Genomic DNA, 19,106 nt, shown 5'->3' on the forward strand with positions numbered 1-19,106 from the left:
CTTTACGGAGAGAAAAAGAAACATATGTTAATAAGAATAGCTTTGGGAATGCATTAGAGGGAGAATTAGGAGTGTTTAGTGAATTGGGCCATTAACAGTAATTGAAACTCAAAATCTAATAGGATGAGCATCCAGATTGTCATCTTTTTAGGTTTAAAATATATTTTAAAAGAAGGGGAAAAGTCACTCCTTATTCCATCACTAAATTGAATTAGCAATCTATATAAGACAACATGTGTAAGGTTGGAATTTTTCTTTCCAGGTCTATTTGGACAAACTCTGAAATCCCTCAGATTTTTCCACAAAGGTTTGAGTCTAATACATGGTGACCCACTGATTTTTCACTTAACACTGGGGTCACCTGATCTATATGTCTGATCCAAATATTCTTGCCAGAGGGCTATAATTTTGAAACCAGTAGTTACCAGCACACTAGGCATGTTCATATCTGGAGTCCCATCTCTAAATCATTGTTTGGCCCCATTCCCAATTGTTGATCCTAGTTATTTCAGATTAACAGAAGAAGAAAGTTCACTTAAATAAAGTGACTTTTATCAAGGTCACCCAACAAAGCAATGGCAGAAGTGGCATTAGAACTTAGGGTTCATGCTTCTCCATTTGATGTGACCTCATTTTTAGCTGACAAAATCACATTGCTTTCATAGGTCCCCTGATATTTTGGTTAACACTGAACATCACAATTGTTGTTCAATTTGTGGTTTGGCAACAAACCCTCATCCAAAGATATAAGTTAACAGAAAACCTGCCAAATTTGTTTTAAGTCTCAAATGTTATAAATAATCATGCCTTAAAATCTCAGGGAAATAAATCACAATATCAGAAAAGCAAAAATAAATGGCTCGAGAGCTCCTTCATAAAGATGAGCTGTTGTTAAGTTTTATCTCAGCAGCTTGCAACAGTGATCTCCAGCCAAATGTGAAGGAAGATTAGTCAAGTATATACAACCATTCAAGCAACAGATCAGCTGAAAAGAGTAAGAAATAAGTTGAAGTCCATATAAAATTCTTTAAGTTTATCAAGATCAGATAAAGGCAGGAGCTTGAACAGATATGATTTTTTCTTTAAAAATAACTGTGAATAAATCCTGATACTGTGTGATTAAAACAGAAACGGGGCAATCTGCTGAATCAGAGGGTGAGAAATTACACTCAGATGAAGCTGCCAAGTCACTGATAATGCACCAAATAAAATTGCCAAAGTAAACCAAGTCATCCTGAGTTAGCTTTCACCCTCTTTGAGCTGTATAAATGAATGTACAATTTGCACTGATATACATAGAATTTCTTTAATCTCATTTAGAAGTTTATTAGGGAGGGAGTTTATAATTCAAATAAATTCAATAATATTTATCAATCACTTACTAAATGTGGTGCACTTGTTAGGTATCGAGGTTACAAATAGAATTTTATATTTATAATATAATAATTATAATAATATCTAGTATTTTTGTTTTATAAGATTATTCTTTTACAAAAATGAATAATAGAGAAATATCTTTTGAGTGATAAAACAGTTATAACCCAGTGGAACTGCTTGTCAACTCTGGGAGTGGGGAGGGAAGAAGGGAGTAAGCAATGTGAAATCATTTTACTTTGGAAAATATATGTAAATTTGTTATTGGAACAAACTAAAGATAATAATAATATCAATAAGTAGCATTTCTATACTGCTTTAAATTTTCCAAGTGCTTTAAAAATATTTTCTCATTTGATCCTTACAATAATGTCAGGAAACAGTTGCTATTATAATTCTCATTTTATATACAAGGAAATTGAAGCCTATAGAAATTAAGTGACTTGCCTAAGATCACAGAGCTAGTAAATGTCTTAGACTAGATTTTAACTCAGGACTTCTTGACTTCAAGCTCAAAACTATCAAGATACAATGTCTCCTAACTTCCTGAATGACACAATATTTGCCTTCAAGAAAGCAGTGAAACAAAGAAATAAGAATTATTAGAGATATTATTATGGGAGAAGGAAGAGGTTGATATTATTGGGTAAGAAAATGTTGAGGGGGAACCAAACACTTTTTTGCTGGAGGGATGAGAAAGACTTACTGGAGGACCCTGGATGGAAGAAAAGAATTCTGTTTAATACACATATAGTTGTCAAAATACATCATCTCCCCAGAGAGAACACACGCTATACCTTATAGTAAAGGCTGAAATCAGTATACAGTTTTACCCGAAGGACTAACTATAAAGATGCTAACCAACCCAATGGGGCAGCTAGGCAACCTCTTCTTTGCATCAATTTCCTTATCTGTAAATTTTTGGCAAATAGATGGGACAATGGATAGAGTGCTAAATTGGTAGTTAGGAAAACTCATCTTCCTGAGTTCGAATCTATATGATCCTGGGCAAGTCACTTAATCCTGTTTGCCTCAGCTTCCTTGTTTGTAAAATGAGCTAAAGAAGGAAATAGCAAATCACTCCAGTATCTCTGCCAAGAAAATTCCAAATGGGGTCATGAAGAGTCAAATATGACTGGAAACAAGTGAATCACAACAGCTAATCCATAGACTATATAGCTGGAAATTCTATCCCTAAGGTCAATTTGATCAATCCAGAATATATAATGTCTGAATTAGCCTTTTTCTACCAGCAGCGCTGCACCTTAGAAAATAATTCCTGAGGAAAAAGTAGAAGTTGAGGCAGGACACTGAGGAGACTACTACTGCTATCTCCCTGTATAATAGAGCTTCCTCTTGAGGCTTTGACAAGAGCAGCTAACAAACTGTGAACGGTTTCACATAAGGCAATCTCACCATACTGCCTCTATGCACTCAGTCTTTTCCAGCTACAAGAGGCAATGACCTGCAGCATAGTGAGACACAGAAAAACTGACCCTGCAAAGCTCCAGGGAATTCTCATTAGCCTACCTATTTGCCAAAGAAAGGTGGCAAATAGTGTTTCTCTTATAGATGTGAACTTAGACTTTGTAACTATTATAACCCTGAGTAGGAAACTACTATATGAAAACAGCCTTCCATATAGTAATTGAGCACATTATTCTGATTTCTAACATGGCTTGTCACTCAGATTTGGTAATAGAGGTTAGCATCCTAGGATCTAGAAATGTTAGGGACCATTTTATCAATGAGCAAATGGAAACCCAAAGAGATCAAGAGACTTTCTCAAGGTCACATACTAATAAATGGAAGAGTCAGTCATCAGACTGGGGTCCCGTGTCCCCTGTTCCTTCCATTATACTAAGTAGCCCCTATAATGATGCACAAGGGCTATATCATAGTCTCAGGAATTTAAAGAATATATAGAAAAAAGAGACAATTTTTCAATGAGAAAACGCTTAACAAAATATTTTGTTTTGTTGAATCATTTCAGTGGTATTCAACGCTTCATGACCCTATTTGGAGTTTTCTTGGTGAAGATACTGGAGTGGTTTGTAATTTATTTCTCCAGTTTATTTTACAGATGAGGAAACTGAGACCAACAGGGTCAAATGATTTGCCATAAATGACTGAAATCAGATATGAATTCTGGAATATGTGTCCATGCCTGATATTTTGTCTATTGCATCACCTAGCTGCTCCCAAGCAAGAAATACACCAAAGAAAAATTTGCAGAAGGGGCTAAAACTGAACAGGAATAAGAAAGTAGAATTTTAGTGGTTAGAACATTGACTCTCGTACCAGAGACTTCCAGTTACTATCTTGCCTCTAACACTTACCATGTATGTGTATTTGAACCAATCACTGACTCTCTCTAGATCTCAGCTTCTTTGTCTGTAAAAAGAGGAAGGTGGACTAGATGACCTCTGAGATTCTTTGCAGCTCAATCCTTTGATCTTAGGGAATGAGAAAAGATATAGCAGCCAAATAATTCTTTTTTCAAATTACATGTCAATAAAAATTTTAAAATATTTTTCTGTTATTTTGCAATACATATTCTCTCTTTCTCTCCCTGTCCTCCCCATTCCTCAAGAAGGCAGGTAATATGACAAAGGTTGTAAATATATAATCACATAATACACATTTCCAGCATTCCTCATATTTGAAAACATATACTGCCTACACTAGAGATGTGAGTTGTAAGTAAGATGTAAAAATTCAGGGAGGACATAAAGTAAAAAATGGTATATTTCAATCTGTATTCCAACTATATCTATCCCTTCTATGGCAGTGGATAGCCTTTTTTTCCCTTTGAGTCTCTTCTATTTTTCCTTAATCTTTGCCTTATTGATAATAGTTAAGTCATTCACAATTGATCATCATACATTATTGTTGTTAATGTGTACAATATTCTCCTGGTTCTTCTGTTCACTGTATTTTACATCACTTCATACAGGTCTTTTCAGGTTTTTTGGGTTTTATTTTTTGTGATCATCTTATTTGTCATTTCTTGTGGCACAATAGAATCCCATTACACCCATATACCACAACTTCTTCAGCCATTCATTGATTAAGGACTGGTTTTGTTTCTCATGATTCCTGAAAGGATACCCATTTTATGATTATGTTCATTCTGTTTTTCCCCCTGAGAGCACTACCAGAGAGCCTGATAACGAACACTTGGCTATATTTCTTTTATTTTTCCTTCTCATAGTTGATTAAAAGTGAGTTTTTCTATATCACAATTTATAGTTCTTTCTTTGATCTGGAAAAAAGGAGTTTAATAAGCCAAAGCTCTTAACACACACACACACACACACACACACACATATATATATATATATATATATATATATATATGTATAAATATGAATACATATATATAAAAATTGGAGTCTTAGGAAGATGTGATTTCTCCAGTTCGCACAAATAATAAGTATCAGAAGCAAAATTAAAACCAAAGTTTCCTCACTTTAGCTAGATCTTTTTACCATGCATCATACTTTGTCCATTGGAACCCTAAGTTTTCTACCTACTCTTTACCTCTTGTTTATTCCTTTTTGTCCATATCTCAAGAGGATTCTTTGCTGTGTTTATAGGAAAATTATCAGTCCTTAAACAAATTTTTTGAATTCCCATCCCCAACACCACCTCCCATCTTAGAATAATGCCTGGAACATTACAAGGAATCCGTCAATTCTTGCTGACTTGATTTGGCTTTCACAGGCTTGGATCCTTCAGTTTCTAAATCCTCAGAGCCCTTCTGCTTTCTCAGGTTGATGTTGTAGGGACAAAATTCTACTTGGTAGTTACATTTGTCTCTTTTTATGTTTATATATACAGGCTATACAACCTTTTTAGAATATGAGCTTTTCATAAATTCTTAAAAAGAAAATTATACATGGAGTTTTAGAAAATTACAAATCAATAATTCAGTTCTAGAACATGGAATCCAAAAAAGACTGTAATAATAAACAAGTTATATTATTAGGAATATAATACCCCAGAGCTAATGATATCAATAAGGTGATGGCAGTTTTTCACATGAAATGTCTCCTTATGCCTGTCACATCCCCTGTTTGTACATTTATTTTTTTAACTGAAAGAAAGAGCCTTGCATTTGGCCATACTGAGTTTCATTCTCATTTGTTCATTAAACAACATCACTCCAAGACATTTTTAGCATGTTTATAGTCATTATTTTTAGCTCTTCTAAAAATATTGTATAATCCAAACATTTTACCTGTTCAGACAGATTTTTAAATAACATTAAATTAATGAGTTATTACTTTTAATTTTCTTTTGATTACTTGTAGATTGCCAAATGTATAATTTCAAACTTGGGAATTTCCATCTCCAAAAAGTGATATGACTCTTAGGGTCTGAGAATATAAAATGAGATATATATTATATTTGTAAGAGAGTTGATAACATTTTTGTCATTGTTCTATTTTGTATGTCTCTCCTCATGATGCTTATAAAAACACATTTTAAAAGGTTTGCTGTTCTGGTGTCTTGCCTGTGTTGTGTTTGTTGAATAGCCAAAGGGGGGAAAATCCATAAGAAAAAAAAGAGAAACAAAATGGCATCCTTTGAAAATGCTCCAATATTGACCCTACTGAGTGTTAGCCCAAGGCTTCAGTGAGGCCCAACTGTGGACAAAGTTCAGCTTTACATAAGAAAGCATGATAAGGTCATATCTATTAAAAATTTAGCAACAGAAATGTACCAATTTCAAAACAAAAGAAAGACTTTCATTCAATCTTAATGTTGTTTATTAGCCTTTGAATTTTCAAAATGTCTCTCCTTGGATTAACTCTGATTCAATTCACTTTCATTATATGAGGTTTTTGGGGGGAATATTGTGATCTCTCCAGTTTGAAAGTTTCTAAAGTTTTATTCTATAGTGCCTAACTCCATTACAAAAATGCATAAATAATTATGAAGATAAAGATAGAAGTTTTAGGTTATTTTGAATGATTCAAGAGCTAATTGAAATCTTCAAGATAGAAGCTTGAGAATATGGGGACCTGAAATAAGTGGGCTGCAGTGTGTTAATGGTTGAGACTGAATATATTATTTAATGGTTGCCAGGGATTTAAATTCTAAATCCCAATGAAATATATATATATAATAGAATATAATTTTACGGTGGTTTATTTAAAATAGAAGGAAGAAATCAAGAATGAAGGAGAAAGAGGGAAAAGAGTAGAAGTTCTACTCCAGCCTGGCCTGAGCCAGGGGGAGTCCAGAGGCCTCAGACAAGGGGCCTTCCAGAAGATTGAATCTAGCTCAGCTTTCAGCCATGAGGCTTCCTCCAAGAGGAGGGGCCTCCTTGGAAGCTGGTGCCTTCAGAAAGTCAGGGAAAGAGGCTTCAGCCTAAACACTCACCACATGGTAGCCTAAGGGAAGCTTCTCCATGCTCCAGCCCTCCAAGTCAAGAACCATCACTGAGAGCTGCCCAAAGCCCTCTCACAGGAAGTGATGTGAAATATGAAAGCAGTTCTTTACGTCACTTCCTGTGTCTCACATGTACCAATGGTGGCTTAAACTTGGCTTAGGACAGCCCAGGGGGTCAGTCAATTGTTTCTGATTTGTCACTTGCTAGCACATACAGGTCACAGACCATCCTCCCCCTCACTTAATCCTTAAGTGGGGGTGTATACATTCCTGATTGCTAAAATTCTAAAGACTAAGCAGGGTGGAGTAAATCTAAAATTCATAAGTGGGAATAGAAAGGAGAGGTGAAATTCAAGAGTTATTATAGAGATAGAAATAACAAGACTTGACAACTCTTTGAATGTATGAAACAAACAACTTGGAAAGACTCAAAGATGGAATGAAGATCATGTCACTACAGGGGTAAAAATGGAAAACATGGCAGCATATGTGCAATGGCCAGTGGAAAATCTAGAGCAGTAACCTTTAATTTATTAGGAGTGAGTCCATGAACTTAAAATTTTTTTTCTAAGTGTATTGTTATATTATCATTTTTTGTAGTCTTCGTATTTTATTTTAGACATTTTAAAACTATCCAGGAAGTGTTCCAGACTACCAAAGGGGTCTATGATTAAAAAAAAAGAAATTGAGATTCCTCTTGTAGAAAGAGGAGTTTCTTAGGATAGTCAGACTTTACAAACAATTTCTTCACTTTAACCCAGAAAATAAATGTAGATCTAAGAATTTGAGTCCAATTCTTCTAGTTGCAAAGTTGATTCCTTTCTGCTACATGAATACAACACTTAAACTGAGAATTCCCGCCAGGGAGAAAAATATTAATGAAGGAAGGCATTAAAGAAGGTACAGCTCTGAGATGTGCAGGAGGCTGCAAGGAAACCCACTTATTAGAAAGGGGAAACCATGGTTTGATAAATGATGTGAAATCCCAGACTCTGGAAGCCCTTGAAAAGTAGACTGAGGAGCTCTGATTTGATGCATTATGCAATCAGAAGCCTAAATTCTATGTTGATTAACAAGGGAATAAAAATACGAAAGCAATGAAAGATTAATCTCTCACTGATGTGCTGGACAGATGAAAAAGGAGGCTTCCTAGGAGTAGGAAGCCCAGAGAGGGGGAAATTTTATTTGTGTGATGAAAGGAGGATCTCTAGACTGAATAGTAGCAATAGGAATCTAGAGGAAGGGACAAACCCAAGAGACAGAAAAAAAAATGACAGAACTCAGTGATGAATTAGATGTGAGAAGTCAAGTAGAAGAAGCAATCAAATATGAAATCCAAAGCTTTAAGCCAGGAAATATAAAATGAAGACAAAAAACAGAAAACCAGCAGAAGGGGAGCAAATACATGGGAGCACAAATAGACAAATTCAAAATAATTAGCATCCAACTAGCTTTAATGCAAAACAAATGATTAGAACATGATGTTTAAAGTTTTATCTATATTCAGTTTTTATCAAGTACAATCACAGATATTTTATAGTAATCCAAATGCTAGTCATTTTTTACATACAAAACCCTAACCCACCCTTCTTTGCCAATTGTTGTTTTTTCTGACTGTCAGCCCCTTATTTTTTGATAAATTTATCTTTCTCTACCCTTTCAAGAAAATCAGTTCAGCAAATCTGCATTCTATATAAGGTAGCCATTTAAGGAAACTATGAGGCTTTTTACTGCCTACTTTAATTCTAGTAGTTTTCAAAATACTCCAAATGTTTTGACCACTTTTTTTTTTCTGGGAGAACCTATAGGTATTTCTGTAAGCCCAAAAGAGCAGCTTGCATTATATTGTAGCCTGATGTTAATATAGTTGTAATAACATGTCAAACTTGCACTGAGAGAGCCAGGTTTTTCAACTAGCAGAAGCTAGGGAAAAAATGCCATGAAATACGAAATAAGCTATGAAGTACAGTTTAAGTCAACATAATAATATATTTTTTCCATTGACCCAGCTTTCAGAAAAGCAAGTAATGGTGACTTTGGAAAGAAAATGTAGCTGTGAAAAAGTATACTTTATAAATATAAAGACAGAGAAGTTATTTTCTTTGTTATTTAATTTATTTTATTGGTAAGTGATAGAAATAGCCTTCTGTGATCCATGCCAAGAATGAATGACATATCTCCTTATATCTTAACTGAACCTATGGCCTTACTGGACTATATTAGTTAAAACAGGGAATGGAAAATCTGTAGTCTTGCCATCCAAACATTAGGGGAACACAAACAGACATAAAAAACTGAAGATTTGAGATGACTAGTTATATCATTCAAATAATCAGCTTCTCTGGGCCCGTGTGTATCTTGAACCTGATTCATTAATTACTTTAGTATCTAAATCTCCCATCTTTTATCTAGCTTTTTTTGTTTTGCATTTTTTTAAATTAATTTTTTATTTTTTAAATAAAATAACCAAAAAGTGTAGTTACAAAAAAAAAAGTCATTGTAGTATAATATATTAAACTGGTGGGGGGAAAAAGGAAAAAGGGAAAAAGGAAAAAAAAGACATTTCATAATCTTAAGATTGAAATGGAAGAATCATAATTTAAACATAAAAGAATATATTCTATGGATTTGTCATCCCAATAAATATGAACAAAATTAACAAAAAGAAGCATAGTTTGGCAATAAATACGTTTTTTGATAAGTTAAATAAACTTTTTTTATATTGTGTGCAGTGACAAGCAAAATTTTTGCTCTCCAATTTATGAAAGTTACACAGTTAAAAATCCAGAAAAAAAAAAAGCATGGCATGAGGGCTATAACAATAGTCCTAATGTACTTAATATACTCAAGAGCAAAAACCATTATCCTACTTCTACTGGAAATTGTTTTACACATAAATTGTATATGGAATGAATACCATTCACCACTCATCCCCTTATACTTTCTCCTTTTTTTTTTCTTTTTATAGAGTTTCATCTAGAGTTTGGGTACTTAACTGGAAAGATTTCAGATGCTTATTTTGGGCTTCAGCAATATAATAAAATTATAATGCTTCCTAAGTTAGTTTAATTATCCACTGCTACTACATTCATACTTCCCATAGATTACATTATAGAGTTATAAAAAGTAACCAAATTCATCTAGAGTAATTAAAGGTCAAAAATATCAAGAAAAGTAGTGAAAAAAGTGATAATGTAAAGAGACCAACCAGTACAAGATCTGAAACTACACTATAAAACAGTAATTATCAGTATCATTTAGTATTGGCTAAAGAATTTTTTAAAATAGATTAATGGAAGAGATTAGATATACAACAACATAAGAGAAACCAACAAGCATACTAGTATGATGTTCAACAAATCCTCAAACTCCAACTAGTGGGGAAAGGACTTCCTATATGATAATAAGAAAAAAAATGAAAAGAATAAGAACTGAGAAAACTGGAACTCAGTATGCCATAACAGAAGTTTCAAACAAGATCTCATTCTACATATCTAAATAAGTTCAAAATATATAAAATAAGTGGCTATAAATAGCCACGTCATAAGCAAGTTAGTGGAGCAAGGAAAGAAATACATATCACAACTACATGTGTAAGAGAGCCTTGTATCCAAGAAGTTTAAATATATAGATTCACAGAAATTAACAGACTTTTGATTACATAAAATTGAAAATATTTTTCTGCAAAAAAGGTAATTCAGGTAACATTTAAAGGAAATAAATTTATTGGGGGTATTTCTAGTAGAAAGGGGCATAGCACACAGAACACATTCTACTTTTGGAGAGCTAAAATTGTTAGGAAATATCTTTGTATTAGGTTGAAATTTGCCTCCTCATATCCCTTAGTTCTAATTGTCTCTGAATCTACCACTAACAAGTCCAAGTCCAATTCAAGATACATGACAGCCTTTCAAGTATTTGAAGACACTGTCATGTACCCCCCCCATTATTTTTTCCCAAATAAAAATCCCTGATTTCTTCAACTACTTTTTCATTTATTTAATTTTGTTACCTTTACTATGCTAGTCACCTTTCTTCTATTCTTAGTTCTTAGTTCAGTTTTGCAAAATTTCTCTTAAAATAGAACTAGAACTAAATACAATGCTTCACATAAGACAATTTTTTTTCTGTCAAGGAGTACTCATATTAACATCTCCCCTGATTCTTTCACATTTTTCATCTCATTATATTGTTAATATTCAACTGCATCATTTGAGGAAAGTTCAAAATCAAGAGATTATACATGCATTTGAGTATTTGAGAGGTATAATTCATTGTCCCTATCTAATTGGATTTATGGAAGATCTAAAAAGTCATATAGTCCTAGCCTCTAGTTTACTGATGAGAAATTTAATTCTAGGGAGGCTGAGATTTTCTGAAGGTCAGACATCCATGTAAATAAGCATCAGGGGTAGGATCTGTATCCATGCCTTTTGACCGTAGCATCATTTGATCTCTTTGGGTGCTGAATATACTGTCCAATATATAACTCCCCCTTTCTCTCTTCATGGTATTTACAAATTTAGTAGGCATTCATATCAAGTAATTGATAGAATGTTAATATCATAGAGTCTAGGATAGATCCTTGCATCACACTTGAGACATTCCTTGGGGTTGACATCCATTAATTAATCTCTGCATACAATAATTCCACTAGCTCTAAAGCTACCATCTCTACTGTGAACTAGCACTTGTTTCTCCACCTAGTCTACAGAGAGATGATTGGAGGTTTTATCAAATGGCTTTCGAAAGTCCAACTGTGCTATATCTATAGACTTCCCAATCTAAAACCTATAAGGAGGATGCTATTTTGAATGACATGTTTTCAGTGAACTCTCTGCTGCTCCTACTGGCAATGCCTTCTTTTTTTTTTTTAAATATATTTTATTTGATCATTTCCAAGCATTATTCGTTAAAGACATAGATCATTTTCTTTTCTTCCCCCCCACCCCCCATAGCCGACGCGTAAGTCCACTGGGCATTAGATGTTTTCTTGATTTGAACCCATTGCTTTGTTGATAGTATTTGCATTAGAGTGTTCATTTAGAGTCTATCCTCTGTCATGTCCCCTCAACCTCTGTATTCAGGCAGTTGCTTTTTCTCGGTGTTTCCACTCCCATAGTTTATCCTTTGCTTATGAATGGTGTTTTTTTTCTCCTGGATCCCTGAAAGTTGTTCAGGGACATTACACCGCCACTAATGGAGAAGTCCATTACGTTCGATGATACCACAGTGTATTAGTCTCTGTGTACAATGTTCTCCTGGTTCTGCTCCTCTCGCTCTGCATCACTTCCTGGAGGTTGTTCCAGTCTCCATGGAACTTCTCCACTTTATTATTCCTTTGAGCACAATAGTATTCCATCACCAACATATACCACAGTTTGTTCAGCCATTCCCCAATTGATGGGCATCCCCTCGTTTTCCAGTTTTGGGCCACCACAAAGAGCGCAGCTATGAATATTTTTGTACAAGTCTTTGTGTCCATTATCTCTTTGGGGTACAAGCCCAGCAGTGCTATGGCTGGGTCAAAGGGTAGATATTCTTTTATCGCCCTTTGTGCATAGTTCCAAATTGCCCTCCAGAATGGTTGGATCAGTTCACAACTCCACCAGCAATGAATTAATGTCCCTACTTTGCCACATCCCCTCCAGCATTCATTACTTTCCTTTGCTGTTATGTTAGCCAATCTGCTAGGTGTGAGGTGATACCTCAGAGTTGTTTTGATTTGCATCTCTCTGATTATAAGAGATGTGGAACACTTCTTCATGTGCTTGTTAATAGTTTTGATTTCTTTATCTGAGAACTGCCTATCCATTTCCCTTGCCCATTTATCAATTGGAGAATGGCTTGATTTTTTGTACAATTGATTTAGCTCATTATAAATATGAGTAATTAAACCTTTGTCAGAGGTTTCTATGAAGATTTTTTCCCAATTTGTTGTTTCCCTTCTGATTTTAGTTATATTGGTTTTGTTTGTACAAAAGCTTTTTAGTTTGATGTAGTCAAAATTATTTATTTTACATTTTGTGATTCTTTCTATATCTTGCTTGGTTTTAAAGCCTTTCCCCTCCCAAAGGTCTGACATGTATACTATTCTGTGTTTACCCAATTTACTTATGGTTTCCTTCTTTATGTTTAAGTCACTCACCCATTTTGAATTTATCTTGGTGTAGGGTGTGAGGTGTTGATCTATTCCTAGTCTCTCCCACACTGTCTTCCAATTTTCCCAGCAGTTTTTATCGAATAGTGGATTTTTGTCCCAAAAGCTGGGATCTTTGGGTTTATCGTATACTGTCTTGCTGAGGTCGTTTTCCCCCAGTCTATTCCACTGATCTTCCTTTCTGTTTCTTAGCCAGTACCAAATTGTTTTGATGACTGCTGCTTTGTAATATAGTTTGAGGTCTGGGACTGCAAGGCCCCCATCATATGTGTTTTTTTTCATTATTTCCCTGGATATCCTTGATCTTTTGTTCTTCCAAATGAACTTTGTTATGGTTTTTTTCTAAATCAGTGAAGAAGTATTTTGGTAGTTCAATGGGTATGGCACTAAATAGATAAATAAGTTTGGGTAGGATGGTCATTTTTATTATATTGGCTCGTCCTATCCATGAGCAGTTAATGTTTTTCCAATTGTTCAAGTCTAGTTTTAGTTGTGTGGCGAGTGTTTTGTAGTTGTGTTCATATAGTTCCTGTGTTTGTCTTGGGAGATAGATTCCTAGGTATTTTATTTTGTCTAAGGTGATTTTGAATGGGATTTCTCTTTCTAGTTCTTGCTGCTGAGCTGTGTTGGAGATATATAGAAAAGCTGATGATTTATGTGGGTTTATTTTGTATCCTGCAACTTTGCTAAAGTTGTTGATTATTTCAATTAGCTTTTTGGTTGAATCTCTAGGATTCTTTAAGTAGACCATCATGTCATCCGCAAAGAGTGATAACTTGGTCTCCTCCTTGCCTATTCTGATGCCTTCAATTTCTTTATCTTCTCTAATTGCTACTGCTAGTGTTGGCAATGCCTTCTTTTAAGAAGTACTCATAAACCATCCATCCAAACCAAAATTCTGAATTTTGCCAGTTTCATTCTTGTCAAATCACATTTACGGAGTGCTAAATTAATGATCGGCAGCTTACCTTTATATGTTTTGTGAAATTCCTTTTTTGAAAATTCAAACATTTTCTAATTTCTTACTTTTTGGTACTTTCCTGCTCTCCATAATTCTTACATAATTGAGTTCTTTTAATGCATTAGGATATAATATCTGAGAGATTGGTAAAAAAAAAATTTAAATTAGATATATGCTCTTTCTTTTCTTTCACTCATTTTATTGGATTTTAATTCCCTCTCAAGTACTCCTTTCCTGATGCAATTTGTACTTCATAATCTCAAATAAAGAAAAAAGAAGAAAAGTAGAAACTGAGTAATCCACCTTTTTTTCTTCATTATTCTTTAATGTCTCACTATATATCCCATGCTAAAAATATGGCTCATTTTTTTCTTATTCCTTCACCAAACATACCTTAAAATGTTCCCTCCCATTTTGTGCCATGTTTTTCCTTGCTAACAAACAGTTTTAATCTCCTGAAATTTTAAAAACAGTTGAGTATTTTGATTTCTAGTGGTGTGCATGGCCCAACAAGCTATGGACTTTCATAGATTTTGGTTCAGATGTTGGGGATGTTCATTTGGGAAAGTTGGATTTTCTGAAGTGAATTTAGTTAATAGCATTGTCATTCTACAAAACAGGCAAAGTCAAGAATTATCATTGAAACAATAAAACGTTTAATCAGGAAAGACATGAAAAGTAAATCAACAAAAGCAATCTTAGCTACATTCCCAAATGAATATGGTTTCTTTCCACCTTTCACTATAGTAATGGATAATTCAATCCCCAAAATTCACAGCTCTGATAGATGAGTAAGACATGGACAAATTTTAGCATTCTGAGCATACTAGCTCAACTTCCCTTAGGCACTACTCATTACTTTTGGTTTCAGTTGCATATTATAACTTTTCCACAGTTAGAATGTCTCATCCCCTTGTTTTTCTCTAGGTGTGAGTCTGAGTAAAATCCAATAACAAAAACTTGCCATTACAACTACTCATTGTCAGAAACCTCCATTGTTCCACAGTCATGAATCCAGCACTCACTTCCATTTTTCTTTCTTCTCCCTGAGCTTACTATCACCCATGGTAAACTTCACTTCATGATGAATTCTAATTGTTACATGATTTAGATATAAAATGTCTGAGAGAAGATTAAAAAAAAACATTGAAAATAGAGAGATGCTCTTTCTATCCTTATCCTCATTTTAGATTTCAATTCCCTCTCAAATATTCTTGATCTGCCTGATCTGGTTTAAACATCTTTATCCCCGGTAGTGAGAAAGGAAGACTATTAGGAATTAAGACAGTTAATAATAAACTATTTTTTTCTTTCATCTTTTCCCATCTTACTATTTGCCCCAAGTTAATTCATGGTTTTTTTTCTTCCTCTTCTTATTGATCCAAACATCCTTGTGCTTCAATAGCTGAATTTAACTAGTTAGAATCTTCTTTTCTGAAATTTCCTTATACCCACTACTCTTATTTCCTCCTCCTGGAGCCAAGTACAGTAAGACTAATCATACTTACATATGATAGTGGAATACTCAAAGTCAGCCATCATGTCTTCCATGTTATCTCTTCTTTATACAAAATTATACAGTTCCTTTAAGGGTACTATTAGCATTTTTGTCAATGGCTTGGATAAAGACAGATGATGTGCTCAGCAAAATTCCAATTGACACAAGGCTGAGAGGTTTGGCTGATATACTGAATCTCATTCAAGATCTTAATAGGGTAGAAAATTGGGCTAAATCAGATAAGATGAAATTCAATAAGGATAAATGTAAAATCTTCTAGGTGGGTACAAAAGCATCAACTTCATAAGTAAAAGATGGGGAGTATGCTTAGACTTCAATAATTCTGAAAAAATGGATGTTTTAGTGAACTATGAGCTAGATGTGAATTAGCATTATCATATGGAAGCTAGAAATTCTAACATAATGTTGGGCTGCACTAGGAGAGTCATAGCTTCTGGAAATAGAGATGATAGCTACAGTATATTCTGTCCTTGTCAGACTTTTAGTGGTGTATTATGTCAAATCTGGATGCCATGGTTTAATAAATATATTGATAAAAATGAAATTGTATAGAGAAAGGCAACTGAAATAGTGAAGGAGTTGAGTCTATACCCTATGAGATCAGTTGATGGAATGGTGGTTCAATCATTTGTGCAACTGTCATATGGAAAAGAATTTATGCTTGTTTTGTTTCTACCCAGAGGGCAGAACTAGCAAAAATGGCTTGATATTGGGGAAAATTATCCCAAAATGGAATCAGCTTCCAAAATAGGTGATGGGTTCTCCCTCCTAGAAAGTCTACAAAAAGGAGTTGGAAAATTGTTTGTTGACTATCTTAGAGATACCTTCCTTTTGGGTTCAATTCTCAAATTCTCTTATTCTTTGATTCTAAAACATCACATGTGTATGTTTATCTTCCTAACTCCCCAATCCACAAAATGTACATAATTATTTCTTGGTTACTGTACCATACTTTGCTATACCTTGACATTGCTCTTCCTCTGGTGTGGTGCCTCAAACTGAATTTTATTTTCCATATGTGTTGTGACCATGAAAGAATGTGATAAGACACATAAATTCATGAAAGACTTTATAAATAAAAAAACATAAAAATAAATACTTTCATTTTCCATCCTCTACTTTTATGAATGCAACCAAAGTTTCTATAAGAGTGACCCAAGAAAGAAAGCATAGCCTCGTAGATAGCATGAAGCTCTGAATCAGAGAGACCTGTGTTCTAGCCCTGCCTCTGTCATATGCAATCTGTGCTTATCCTTGGCATTGGCAGCAAAGAGTTTCCTATCTAAAATTCATAAATTCACTATTAAATCCACAAGTCCAGACCAAAAAGGAAGAAAGAAACAAATCCTTTTTTCTGTGAGCTAGCAGTTCACCAAATACTCTGAAATTAGCAACATAGAAGATGAGAGGCAAGTAGAATTGGGAAGGTACCAAGATGGCTCCCAAGGAGTAAGTGTTGGGTAATGGACATGAAGCAGCCATCAAGGAGAAACTAAAATGCTTATCAGGACAGGTGGGGGATGATTTTCTTTCACAAGATCCTGAATTACAACTTAACCATTGACCACGGCTAATGTTACTGCATCCCAGAAGAGTAGCTTTGAGAAACTAAGGTACTAGAAAACAAGTGAGAATGGGGAAGGAGGGATTGGGCACATTTTGTATTTGGAACAAATATCATAAAGGAATGGAGTTCAGCTGTGACCTTAATCCCTCTTCTAAACCAGAAATCAAGGAGGTAGAGGGTGATTATGTCACTGAATCATTAGAGGAAAATGTTTGTATGTTTTTTGTTTTTGGTATACCTTTAAAGAAAATAATCCTTTGGAAAAGCTTTTTAAAAAATTAACCCTTGAGCATTCAGGTTGCTTGTGTCCCTAAGGTAAATCTAAAAGAGAGACTCAAATCAGCTCATCAGGAAAAGAAGAGGTTCATTGAGTTCAGCTTTAGCTATCTAAATATAAAGGCCCTTGAGTCACATTCATAGAATATTATGACACTTCTGACTTCCTTTTTCATGCTCTTCTAAGCAAGTGAACTTGAGAAAATTATATGGGAAGCTTTGGTTTATGTCTGCTTTCTGAACATCAGGCTGTTTCTAGTAACCTGATCTTATTAAAAACATAACAAAAAGTCAACTATTGCAACATCTTTTACATTCATGTTCCCTTTATGTTCCAGTATATATATATATATATATATATGTATATATATATATATATATTAGAGCCACTTGCTGAAGAATTAGAAAAGAAAATCTAAATCCAAAACCAAACCAGATTTTTGCCTTGAGTATAGCTGACCTGTTACTCTAACATTTTCATTCTTCTTTCTGTGCCCAGATAGTCTTGCCTGAGGTCTTATAAAAAGAATCCAGTATCAAATCACAATAATTCAGAAAATATTCAAGTTTGGGCAAGGTTATCTGGTCAGTACTCATCAGAGTGATTTCTGACTCACCATTTTTCCTCAGAGAAAGACCTAATTCGTCTATGCTCCAGCACTTGCCAGCTAAAGTTGTTTCAGCTGCCACTATAAATCATTGGGGTTATCTGGGCTCTCAACCTTAGCCAGTTCGCCTTCTCCCTCCTAAGGTAACAGCCTATGAGTTTTAAGCTTAAAAAAAGTGATTCTGAGGAAAAATAACCACAGTATAGTTAAAGTTAAAAAATACATACAGTGCCTTCGAATATCATCATGTCACATAAGAATATAATCTCCTTGAGAACAAAAACTATTTCATCTTTTCCCTTGAACAGATTACTCTACTTTATATATATATATATATATATATATATATATATGTTTCATAGGATTATTCTTGAGCTTGGAGGGACTTCTGAGACCATCTAGTCCAAGCTCTTCTCTTTACAGATGAGGCAACTGAAGCCCTTGGGTGTTCAGTGTTTGCTTTAGGACTCAGTGGTAATAGTAATATGTTGAAAGGAAAATTTGAACTTGGGTCTTTGGGCTCTAGGAATAATGCTATTTACCACATTGTACTCAAGTAGATTTGTGTGGCATTGTATGTACTTTGGTTTAAAGTACAGTAAGGAGCAGCTAGATAACACAATGAATAGAGCACCATGCCTGAAGTTCCAGGGTTCAAATCTGACCTTAGATACTTTCTAGCTATGTGGACCTGGCTAAGATACTTAACTCCAGTTACCTAACCCTTGCTGGTCTTCTTCTTAAAATTAATCCTAAGTCATAAGATAAGCTGTGTGTTTTTTTTAAGTACACTAAAAGGGATTACAGTTCTTCAATAATGGTTATTAAAATGAAAATAAGCCACACTTCCTTAAATAATTTTCCAAAAAATGCATATCAATCATGAAATCAATACATAAAGTCTATTGTTCAGTCATTTTTCCATAGTGTATAACTCTTTGTGAACACATTTGGAGTTTTCTTGACAAAGATAGTGGAATGATTTGCCATTTTCTTTTCCAAAATAAATAACATCTATATTTAGCAATTAATATATCCAGAACTTTGTGAAGTATTGTAGGGATGCAAGAAAAGCATAAGATAACCCATTGCCCATTGGAAGCTAAATATACTCTGGTTCCATGTTGATGTGAAACAAAAAAGGGAACTGTAATGCTAGTGAAAAACAGAATTTCATCATATAAAAGTATTTTTTTCCTTTTTAAACAACCAAGTGCTAAGGACTGTAATTATATTTTAAA

The 19,106-nt window shown here is 34.3% G+C and overlaps 1 protein-coding gene across 2 annotated transcripts in view; it reads left to right on the plus strand.

Moving 5' to 3' along the window:
- GPC6 (glypican 6) overlaps window positions 1–19,106 on the plus strand; it is a 1,241,421-nt gene that overhangs the window by 680,564 nt on the left and 541,751 nt on the right. The window lies entirely within an intron of this gene.

The sequence above is a fragment of the Monodelphis domestica genome, chromosome 8 (genome assembly GCF_027887165.1).
Source record: "Monodelphis domestica isolate mMonDom1 chromosome 8, mMonDom1.pri, whole genome shotgun sequence".
Taxonomy (NCBI): domain Eukaryota; kingdom Metazoa; phylum Chordata; class Mammalia; order Didelphimorphia; family Didelphidae; genus Monodelphis; species Monodelphis domestica.